Here is a 12,241-nt window from a genome sequence, read left to right as displayed (position 1 = left end):
TCTTTACACCTTTATTATGTAAATCTATGCTGCCCCAAGCCTTCCACTTGTGGCCTGGAGCAGCCTGGCCAAACCAGCAAGTCTTTTGGATCCAAAATGAGCGCACTTTACTTATTCCAAACAAAATTATATTTATGTAGGGAAATGAAATTATTTTTATTTTGTTTTCAATACTAGAGCTGGCATTTTCAAAATTATTATTATTATTATTACTTTTCATGTAAGGACTTAATTCAGGCCTTATAAACAAAGACACTTAGACATTAAACAAAGACTTCACATACAATCACACAAAACAAGAGTGAAACCCGGGGTTTTAGAGATTAAACTATGACCTGCTTGATCTTAAGTAGGGCTACCTTAATAGGAATGTAATAAGGATATATACTAAACAGAGATCTCTCTCAAAAAATCTCAAGACGGCCCTATGAGATTTCTGTTCAGCAACACCCAAATCAGGCCCCCCTTTCACCCTCTTTTCAAGCAATGGAGCAGAAAAGAAATAAAATGATCTAAAACATTAAAAAATTTAGATAATAATAATTGAGAAAGGGAAGAGAGCATAGTAAAATAAGCCTCATACAATTGCTCTTGTGAAATGAGTCTCTCATCTAGAATCCTGGTGTCTCACCATTCGTTCAGGGATCCACCGAGGAGCTTCAGCAGACCTAGGAAAAATACACACATATCCTCGGCCCCATAAGAGAACAGGGTCTGGCCCTTGCCAGATTCCTGTGAGTGGGTCCCTCCATCGCACTTCAGGGAAGGCTTTCCTTGCAGGGTTCCAGAGTCTCTCTGCTGTTGAATGACCCTGTACATCAGTATTCAAAAAGTTTAAAGTAAAAAGAGCATGACAAAGAAGATTTGCAGGAGTTTCCTAACACTTAAGTTGCTATTTGGCTCCTAACTCTGAACACAATGCACTAGCCAAATCAGTAAGATTTAAGGATCTACATTCTATTCTATTTATCAATAAATTTAAATGAGCGCTCCTTACAAGTTCTAAAAACATTTTATTTTTTCTAAATATTAGAGCCAGCATTTCCAACCTTTGCATGCAAAAACAAACTTAATTCAGGCCTTAAAAACAGATACATTTTGACAACATTAAACAAAGACTAAACAGAGACAAGAATTAGACAAACCAGACAAACCAGAGAGAAACCAGGGATTTCAGAGCACATCCAGATTAGAAAGATGCCTGCCTGATATTAGTCAGGGCATTTTCTGACAGAGAGACTGAAGGATGTGACTCAACAAAATCTCCCCGAGAAAATTTGCTCTCGGCAGCTGCTGGGATATTTCCTATAGTCAGATCCAACACAGGTCCCCTGCCTCAACCTCCAGGCAAAGAATAAAGAAACAAAATGATAGTTCAGAAGATCATAGTTATAACATTAAAGAAAATCAGATCAGGACAGGAAAAGCTGTAACTTTCCTAATACCTGAATCTCCAATTCATTCTCAAATTCTATAGTTGCTATAACCGGAGGCTCAGGTTGATTATGCTGAGATTTCTCCCCTACCTCAACAGCCCCTTCATGAAAGTCCAACTTCCACAGCAAATAATCACCTCCGGAGAGACAAGCACAAGCAATCACCTTCCAGTCATTTGGGGGTAGAGCCTTTGTACTAATAATATCTGATAAACCAAGTGAAAAAGGGTCACTAGACCCAAACTGAACACAAGCAAGTTTAAGCTCTTTCAGAGCTCTAAAAGGTACAGGTTCCTGTTCTCGCACTAGTCTCCCCGTATCATCCTGTCTTTCCACAACAGGAAAATGGATAAAGCCATCATTTATTGTTTCTCCTACATTTCGAGCCTGGTCTATAGATTGTTGGAGAGGGGATTTCCCAGATTTTGAGCTATAGACTATGGAATCAGCCCGATAAGGGAACGGAGGAGCAGAGGGTTGAATGTAGGAAGAAGCTGAGGGCAACGGAGGCCCCGCGGCTAAGGCAGCCATAGCCACGGATTTTTCTTCCCCCCCCGACATCCTCAGACTCCAAGTTATCCTCGAATTCACATCCCTCTGTTTCCAGCTCACCCTGATACTCTTCAGACAACGATTTGTCTTCATACGGAAACATTTCTACATAAAGGTCTCTTATTTTTTACCCTATCTGTCCTATATTCTTTTACTCCCAACTACACTTTCCCCAAAAACTTTCTTTACTCACTGTGCACACTTCACTTTGGGAGTTCCGTCACCTTCCTTCAGTTTTAGTTTCCTTGTACTCAAGTCGTCTGTTCCGGCGCCACTTGCCGCGGACCAGTGCAGCTCCTAATAACGGTGCGGAATTGAGGAAACACACTTTGTCAAAACAAAACCGATGGGACCAGGAGGACTCTTCAAACTGCCTGGCAGTATCTGAGTGCCTCACAGCCCAGTTTGCTTTATTATATAAACCTATGCAAATCAAGGACCCTGATACAAAGTTGCACATCAAAGGCTAAGACAGGAACTCTCCCAAGGTAAAAACAGGATACAGTAGTGAAATCTACCAACAACTGAAACAAACAAAGAGCAAGAGGAAGGGCATGTATATTGCTTCCAGCAACCCAAGGAAGCAAGTGGAGTGGGTACAAATACTCAGCATCAAAGCCAAATATGGAGATGGAGGGGGGAGAATTTAGCCTTTTGCTAAGCCTCGAATCTACAATGGCTTTTTGCCATTAATGGTCCACAACAGCTTAAAGAACTGGAGCTTTCATTACTTCACACAGTGAGAAGTCTGGAGTTAGGCACTCCTCAGATTGGCTTAGTTGTCACTAGTGTCATCAGGGACACAGGCTCCTTATACCTTTCACCTCTACTACCTCCGTGTTTTTCTGCCCTCCTCACTTCCACGATCACCACAGAGGTTCCCTTAGCTTTTGGCACCCTTGTAGGAAAGAAGGGTGGAATTTTTCTAAATATTTCCCCCTTTTCCATGGATGAAAATCTTTTCTATAAAGAATCCCAGCACTATTTCCTTTTCCTCCATCTGCTTCTAGCTAGCAGACTTTAGATTACTGGCTGGAGTCAGGATTGCATAGTCATGTCCCAGTATGAGTGAGACTTGGAAAAATAAGCATCAGACATTTTGATCCCTGTCATAAGCTGGGTTCTTCCAGCATGAAAGAGAAAGAGGCTGAGTACTGGTTTGGAAACTAACAGTGCTGAAGCAGGTGCCACACACACAGGAGAAAGACCATAATTAATATGAATTAATATTTATTAAACTCTTACTCTGACCCAGATGATGTTTCAATCACTACATGTGCTATTTAAACTTTAAACCAGTCTTACAGATGTAGAAACTGAGGCATGGAGCTATTTAGTACCTTACCTAAGGGGCATGCAGCCAGTAAGAAGCAGGGCTGGAATTTCAATCCAGGCCCTCAAGTTTCAAAGCCCAATCACTTAACCATTTAACCACTGCTACTACATGATTACTGTAATACAGGCTTAAAGATGAATGCCACTTCAAAGCATAAGTGGCAAAAAATTTTAAAACATTTTTAGACTCTTTGACATTTTAATATTTTGACTTTATTCCCTGCTTAGTAAGTAATCTAAAATATATGACTCATTGCTATAATCCATAATGTGATCATTCATCCATGGGAAAATAAAACATGCATGTGATATAAAGACATTTAGGATAAATCATGACATGAAAAAAATCATTTGTTGATTATTGGCTGAAAAAAACAAAATGTTCTATGAAAAGTTTCTTTTAAAAAATTTATTGCTCATAATCATTGGTTTTTAAAGAACTATTATTATTAGAATATGAACATTTGATCTTGGCAAAATGTATCATCCATTGTACACTTTTTGTCTTTAAAATTATTGTATTTTTAGTAACCAATTACTGTATAATAAAGAATTGATTTATGTTTTTCTTTTTTCCTACCTGTGTGACCCCAAAGAATCCCTACTTCAAAACATCCGATTACTTTGTAATAGAGAAAAAATGAAAACAGCTGTGTAGTTATAAAACACACTCTAATATTTTTTTTTAAAATTGTTTCCAAATCTTTTTGGAGGAGAACAGAAAAAGGCAGAGGAGAAAGTATTCATATGGGAAACACAAAAAGAATTAATGAGCAATAACAACTAATGAAAGGAGATCAAATACTGTCTCAATTTAAACAGGGCCTTCATTGGAATTTTCAAGTAAGCCACAGGCAAATCTCTTGAAATAATCACCATAGAAGATTATTCAAGAAACTGGGGTCAAAGTAAGGTCCTAGGAGCTGTGGGATTTGGGGAAAACTTGAAACCTTAGCTATGCCCAGCTAGTTAAAGGGACAATAGCTACTTTAGGGAATAAAAAAGACATCACAAGAAAAAGAATGGTAAAAGAGTAAATATTTTTACTTTGAATTTAGACAAGAAGCAATAGAGATGAACTGGAGTGGCTTTTGAGGCCATCTAGGAAGACAAGTGCCTAAATCGGAATTGTCTTCAAAAACTCTTATTGGCCAGAATCCCTTGTGGGGAGAAAATTAAAATGTTTGAGTTGGTGGAGGGTGGGGGGTGGGGTGGGGCTGTCCATTTAATCCTCCTACCTTGCCTGATTTCTGAGTGGTGCCCAGGCTTGAAAAGAGTAGGACACTGGCTCGGTATGAGGCCAGACAGGGCTTTTGTTGGTGGTGGTTTATTGGTGTGTTTTTATCTTGAAAAAAGAGAAAAGAGAGAAAGTGATGAAAATCACTCAAAATAGTGGCTGAGGTAACATGGAGGCCAGGGGAGCTCCAAAGTTGTAGAAAATTATGTAAAAAATACTTAATATCTTCAGTGATATAAAAGTTTTATTTTTCTGTGAAAAATACCTCTTTAGGTTCCCCTATGAACTCTTCAATAAAGTCTAAATTTTTTTCTTTTTTTTTGGACAGAAACAGAGAGAAACAGAGACAAGAGAGGGACAGATAGGGATAGACAGACAGGAAGGGAGAGAGATGAGAAGCATAAATTCTTCGTTGCGGCATCTTAGTTGTTCATTGATTGCTTTCTCGTATGTGCCTTCACTGAGGGGCTACAGCAGACTGAGTAACCCCTTGCTCAAGCCAGCGACCTTGGGTTAAAGCTGGTGAGCCTTGCTCAAACCAGATGAGCCCGCGCTCAAGCCAGAAACCTTGGGATTTCGAACCTGGGTCCTCCGTGTCCCGGTCTGACACTCTATCCACTGCACCACCACCTGGTCAGGCTAAAGTCTAAATTTCTCACAAACACAATATGCACATGTTTCTTTGGAAAACTCGAAACTCTACCTCTGCAACAATGTGCAGCACAGAGGCAGCCTGTGTGGGTCTAGGAAACAGGAGGTTTAAGATGTCAGGTGTCCAGTTAGTTGCAGGAATCTAGGAGGGGGATTTGGTTTTCCACAGACCATGAAATTTTCAAGGATGAAAGCCAATTAAATGTAGGTCTCTGAAGAACAAGGAAACCCCAGCTGACAATAACTGGTAATTATCTTGATAATATTAACTATAGCTATCATTTATGGAGCCCACGGCCTTATGTTATAAACTTGGACTATATTTTTATATCATTTGACTAGAGATAACTCCATAGCTCTGATTGTTTTCATGTCATTGTCTCTCATTTTATCTCTCTGTCATTAGCATTATGCTAGGCACCTTTGGGCAAGCAAAGAAGTATTTAGTGATTCCTCTCTTATTAAGTTTATGAGCTGAAGGGTTTTAGTTCACCTCCACAGCAAAATTCTTTAGTGAAAAGGTGAAAGAAAACTCCTAAAAAGCTGGAGAAAGCCTAAATAAAGACAATCAAAATTTTTGTCAGGCCCTGGCCAGTTGACTCAGTGTATATAGAGCATCAGGCAGTTGTGTGGACATCCCAGGTTTGATCCTGGGCCAGGGCACACATAAGAAGCGTCCATCTACTTCTCTTCCCCTTCCTCTCCCCCTTCTCTCTCTCTCCCCCTCTGCAGCCAGTGGCTAAATTGGTTCAAGCCCCTGGTGCTGAAGATTGCTTGGTTGGTCTGAGCATCAGCCCCAGTCTGTGAGGATAGCTCAGTTGATTCAAGTATTAGCTTCAGATAGGGGTTGCTGGGTGAATACTGGTCAGGGCGCATGCGGGAGTCTGTCTTACTATCTCCCCTCCCCTCACTTAAAAAAAAAGTCTGCACTCTGGGCATCTCCACTGTCTTACCTGCATATCCAGCAACAAGTCCCACATTGGCTCTTGCTTCCACCCTTGGCCTCCTCACAGGAAAAAAAGAAAAAAGAAAGTCTAAAGTCAGATTGGTTGTGTCACTCTACTGTGCACTAGACAGGACCTCCATGCACAGCTACCTCCGTCTCAGGACCCTCTCCATAGCCACTCTTGCTCTTGGGGCTCTCTCTGTGCTGACAACAACCTGGCACCCCCCAGCTTCCGGATCTTCCCACTTGCCCTTCCCTTTTCCTGCACAGTTTATTCTCAGATAGATGCAGGCTTCCTTCCCTCACCCTTGATTATATCATCTGTAAAGCCTCCTCTGACCACCAGTAAATGGTACAAAATATTGAATAGCAATCCCCAACTTCCACTCTGTCATTTCCTCCTGCCCACTTACCTGATTTCTTACTTTCCCTAACACTTTCATTAAATATTCCAGCATAAATGTAAACTCCATCAGGACAAGGACTTGGCCCATTTCATTCATTTTTATATCCAGCGCTTAGAACTGGCCTCAGATAGAAACACAGTTTTATGTGTTTAATAGCTTTCTTTAGGTATATTTGATAGAATTTAAATTTTGAATAAATAAATGAATGAATGCAAAGATATTAAAAAATTAAGGACAAAGTCCCCTGTTTGAATAATGTACATCCTTGGGACTTACTTGCTTGAGGCTACATATTGGAGATCATTAAAACAATCTTATCATGGCTCACATATATCAAAAAGAAAAAAAATGGAATTTGAGGCAAGAACTTAAATAATAGTGATTGTGACTTTTGAGAATTTAAAATCTACATATCTGTGGGTTTTTTCCAACTCCGTACTTTGTAGTTGTTTCTTTATAAAAAATAAACAATGATGTCACCATAAAATGCATAATTAATGCATACCTTTCTCCTGAGTTCTGAAGAAAACATAGGCCTTTCCCCAAAATAAAAAAACAACTATATTTAAAGACTACAAAGACTGCCACTTTCTGGTGCAAGGACTCTAATCATCAAGTGAAAACCTGGACATTTCCTGGAGCCCTTCTGGAGCAGACTCTCCTCCAACTGTGCGGCTCCAGGAGCAGCGGCCTCAGCCGCACCCGGAGCTTGGCACACCTGCAGGGTATTGGCCTCACCTTACCCTACCAAGCTGAAATATGCGTTTGAACATGTGACTCTAAGGTACATTAAAACTTGTAAAGCGCTAATAGCTTTTAGATCCACTCTGGAAGGGAGGCTCCTGCAGGTCAATTTTGTCTGGAATTTTGTCTGGCGATTCAGAGCCCCAGGCACCTGCACCCCAAGAACAGAAGGGGGAGCCCTAGTGCTCCAATTGCTACATCTTTCCTTCCGTTGCAGTTGCTTTGTCTTTCCCAGGGCTGGTGGGGTTAAACGGAGTAATAGAAGTAGCAGAGGTGAGGAAGGGGAACCAAAAGACCTGTTGCCCCTTGAGGGTGGAGTTTGGACAGCAAGGAAATAATTCTGGCAGGGCCCCAAGATTCACAGACATACTGGGGTTAGAATCGGAGCAGGGAGAAAGCAGAAAGGGGGATAGAGAAAACAGTTAACACTTTGTGCTTCTACTTTCATTTATTGTTCTCTAAGTCTTCCTGCTTATTTTTCATCTCTTTAAATTTTTTCCCCTATATTTCTGCTTTTGCATTCTTTTCTTCTCTGGTAAAAAAAAAAAAGATAATAAGAATGATAACATCTTACATCCACATGGTGCCATATACTATCAGGTGCATGACAGAGAAAATATTTTGTAGAAAGAAGGCAGTTTTATGCCCATTGGCAAATGACGGATTTTTCATGTTTTCTTTATTAACTTATTATTAACAGTAGTTCTTGTTTTCCATTTATTTTGGCAAATTCTGGAGGATATTTGTCATGTCCAAAGTCATCTGCAGGGTTATTGCCACAGTAAGGGTGAGGAGAAGGCTTAAAAGCAGAAGCCTAGAGGCAAAAGGATGCAAGGAAAGAATTCAAGAAATTAGAAATGAAGTGTAAGAGCTCCATGCTTTGGCATTGTGGTGACTCAGCAAACACAAAAAACTTCCCAGACCTTATTCTGGGCCATCCACTCCATTCCTTAGCTTTGAAAATAGGTACAGTAATCCCTGCTTACCCACAGGGATGCATTCCAAGACACACACACACAGAAGATGCCTGAAATTGCAAAAGAGCACTGAACCCCAGAAATATTAATACTATGTTTTTTCTTATACATATATACCTATAATAAAGTTTAACTTATAAATCAGATACAGTAAAGAGATTAACAATAAAAATAATAAAATAGAACAATTATCACACTATACTGTAATAAAAGTTATGTGAATGTGGTCTCTTTCAAAATACCTTATTGTACTGTACTCACCTTTTCACTTAAAGGACACACTTTATGGCTTCTCTTTAGTGTATCCAAATTGCCAGCATCACTACTCTTGCCACTTCGAAGCCATTATTAAATAAAACACAGATTACTTGAATGTAAGCACAGTGATACCATGACAGTCAATCTGAAACCAAGATGGCTTCTAAGTGACTACAGGGCAGGTAGTGTACACAGTGTGAGGACACTGGGCAAAGGGATGACTCACTTCCTGGGCTTGGTGAAGTAGGTAGTACAGCATGAGATTTCATCACGCTATCCAGAACAACACACAATTTCAAACTTATTATTTGGTTATGTTGGTGATTTTCCATTTACGTAATATTTTCAGAACGAGGTTGACCATAAGTAACTGAAACCACATATAGTAAGACCATAGATAAGGGGAAACTACTATATAACTTTGAAAATAATAGATAAGAAAGATATGAAATGAGTCCAGGCCAAACTTCAATTTTATTTAAATTCTGAGTCTTAACAATTTGTCTCACTGCTATTTTTGCCTATTCCAAAACCTAAGTGTCCCATTAGTCTTATAGCTCAGCTACACAGTGGACTCTACCTTCCTCTTCTGGATGGGATTGCTGCAAGAGTTGAAACAGAAGTCAAGGAAGTAAAAGTCCAAAGCTTTTTTGGACTCCTCAACATGTCAGATCTCCTGACTTCTCTGACACCAACTGCATATTTTATTCACTTTGATTGTGATCTCCACCAGCAAAGTCTATAAAAAGAAATAGAGAAGCCTTTTGGAGACAGGCTGAATTGCACAATCAGACAATGAACAAAGATGTGCTTTAGATTCTTCAGTTACTGAAATGAAATAACTCTTATTTTCTTGAAAGCAGATGAAAGGAGAGCAGATTCCTGTAGTTTATACAATATTGAAATAAATGCCTGACTACTGTATTCCCATTTTTTTTTTTACTTCAGGCATATTTCATTTCTTAGATATCGTAAAATCTATAGGTGTGAGCAGTGAATATTTTTGGAATGAAAAGATAAGTTGTTCCTTCTGTTCTCAAAATCACACTTTATCAGAAGTGGAAACTCTGTTCAGGAATGACTTTTAAGTCATTTAGTCAAGTCCGGTTTCTCCAGTAGGGTCAGCTTGGCCAAAGGAGAAGGCAGTAAGAAGAGATTTTCAACAGGCCTGGTTGCTGACAGCAAAAAAGGGTTCTGAAAGACGGTCGGAACAAAGGTGGTGGGAACAGGCTTTCAGGAGTGAATGTAACTCTCCCCAGATATGGTCAAAGAATAAGAATAAGTCCCAGTGACTGGGACTCTTGTAAGGGGCAGATGATGAAAGTAGAGTCCATTCAATTGGCCAGATCTGGGGATTGGGTTCCAGAACTAAGAAAGCAGAAAGCAGATAGACAGGAATGAATGCCATGCCTGGACTCTCAGCCCAGGGTGAGCAAAGCCTGCGTAGCTTGTTCAGGTTTCAGCCCAGGTGAAGTTGAACAAGATTGTTTGCTTCTTTCTGTTCTTTGTAAAGCTGAGTGCACTCTGTAGCCAGTGTTCTCCATCCCCATATTCTAATGAGCCATTGTAACTCTCCACAAGAATGAGTGAAGAGAGAGCTGGATGTCGGCCCTCAGTGACCCCTCAACCAGTGAACTGCCTATACAAGTATGCATGGTGGCAAGAAGATAATTCTCTGATTCCTGGCAAAAAGCTGCTCTCCCTGTGTGGCTTACAAGTTTAATTTTTAAGCATATTTTTTTGCTGATAGAAATATATATATATATATTTAATATCACAAAAGATTGGTCTAAGGAAATAAACTACCAAAGAAAGTTGAAAATAAAGTAAACTGTCCTCATTGAGTCACAGTTATAGGCAAAGCCCTTGGAGTGGCCACACCTCTGGTTTCTCTTCTGTAGTTACAGTGTGAGTGAGCAGGAAAACCCCACAGCTGGGGAAAAGCCCTAGAAGACAAGACAGCTAAGCAGACTGCTAAGCTGTAGAGTGGGCAGTTTTGGCAGCCAAGTGATGAGCAGCAATATTCCATTCTCCTCCACACCCAGGGGAGCTGAAGTGCTGTTGGTCAAGAGGGATCAAGAGGGAAAATTGATCCAGAACAAAAGTGATGCCTTCTAGAAAGGATAGAGTCAAAGTGGAGGCAGGCTGGGGATGGGGAGAGAGATACTGTCACACTATAATTCTCAGCTCCTTCACAGGCTAGTTTTTATTTATTTCTCCTAACTCCATTTATTTATTCAACGAATATTTATGGAGAGTTTACTGAGCTAGGTGTTCAGGTGGTAGTGATCAAAACAGGAAGGAGGGTCCCCTCTCTCATATGCCCTTCAGCAGGAAGCAGACAAACAACTGCACAATATAAATGTGACACTAACCACAACCACACTTCAAAGCTGAGGGAGCAGGTGCTATGAAAGAATGGAAGAGCTGGTCTGACTGTGGGAGAACTCAGCTCAGGCTTTAAGCCAGAACTGGAATTTGAGGGAGAAACAGTTGAGAAGCGGTTCCAAGCAGAAGAACAGCAAGAGAAAAATACCCTTCAATACCCGTCAACATTACTGCTCTTAACATTTCATTTCTAGTTTCTTGAGAAATAAGAGAACATGATATACTGAAAAACAGTGGAATTTAAAGTCAGTTGGTCTCATTATTTCACTATGACAACAGTTGTACAAACTTGAACAAGTTATTTAGATTTTCTGAGCCATAATTTTGTCACCCATAAAATAAGCATGATAAAACCCACCACACAATAAATATTAATTCCTGCCCCCCATCTTTCTGAGACTCAATGTGTTTATTGAAAAACAGAAGTAAAAAATTATACCTGCTTCAGGGAACTGACATTGAAATGGGTCCCTTTGTAATCTCTAAAGCATTATGTAATTGTCAGGTATTATTAATCACTCATAAAATATTGGAGAGGCCTGCTACGTACCAGATTCTGTGATAGGTACTGGAGAAATAGAAGGTTGACTGAGGCAGTCTCACCCTCAGGAGAAAGTTGCTGAAAGAGAAATTCTCTACTAATATACAGCAATTTTATAATTTCCCTGCTCCAGAGAAAAAAGCAGCAAAGGCAGAGGGAAAGGCCTCTGTGGCCGCACAAGCATCTGAGTTCCAGGCACTTGGCCCTCCCTGGGGGATACCTGATACCTTCATCCTCAGTCATTAGCTGAGAACTTGCCCAGACCATCTGACCCATGGGCCCTTGGGACAGAACTGTGGGATGGATTTCTAAATCTTCAAAATAACCAGACAAGGGAATCTCTCAAAAAACAAAATATGACTTGAGTGCAGTAGGGAGGTAGTTGCACTGACTAATGGAGACAGCTGTCAAGAATAAGGAGAGAAAAATCACTATAGATTTTTTTGTTTCTACTGAAAGTGGATTGAACAATCCAGATACTCTGATTTCCAGTTCAGCCACCCAAGCATCCCTCTTCAAGCTCCTTTTGTCTTATTTTCCTCTTCCTTTGAGAAATATATAATGAGTATGAAGTGGAAGACTTATTTCCCAACCATGATTCAGGAGAAAGCTCATACATGGAACAAGAAAGTGTAGCACTGCCTAGAGAAAAAGGACTTGTAGAGGCAGGTCTTGGATAGATCCACCCTTGATTTTGCAAAAAGGCACCTCCTTCACCACACATTCTAGGACCTTCCAAGTTCAGGATGAAATTATTTGCTTCTTCTTA

The sequence above is a fragment of the Saccopteryx bilineata genome, chromosome 3, assembly GCF_036850765.1.
Source record: "Saccopteryx bilineata isolate mSacBil1 chromosome 3, mSacBil1_pri_phased_curated, whole genome shotgun sequence".
Classification (NCBI taxonomy): domain Eukaryota; kingdom Metazoa; phylum Chordata; class Mammalia; order Chiroptera; family Emballonuridae; genus Saccopteryx; species Saccopteryx bilineata.
This window is presented reverse-complemented; position numbering follows the sequence as displayed.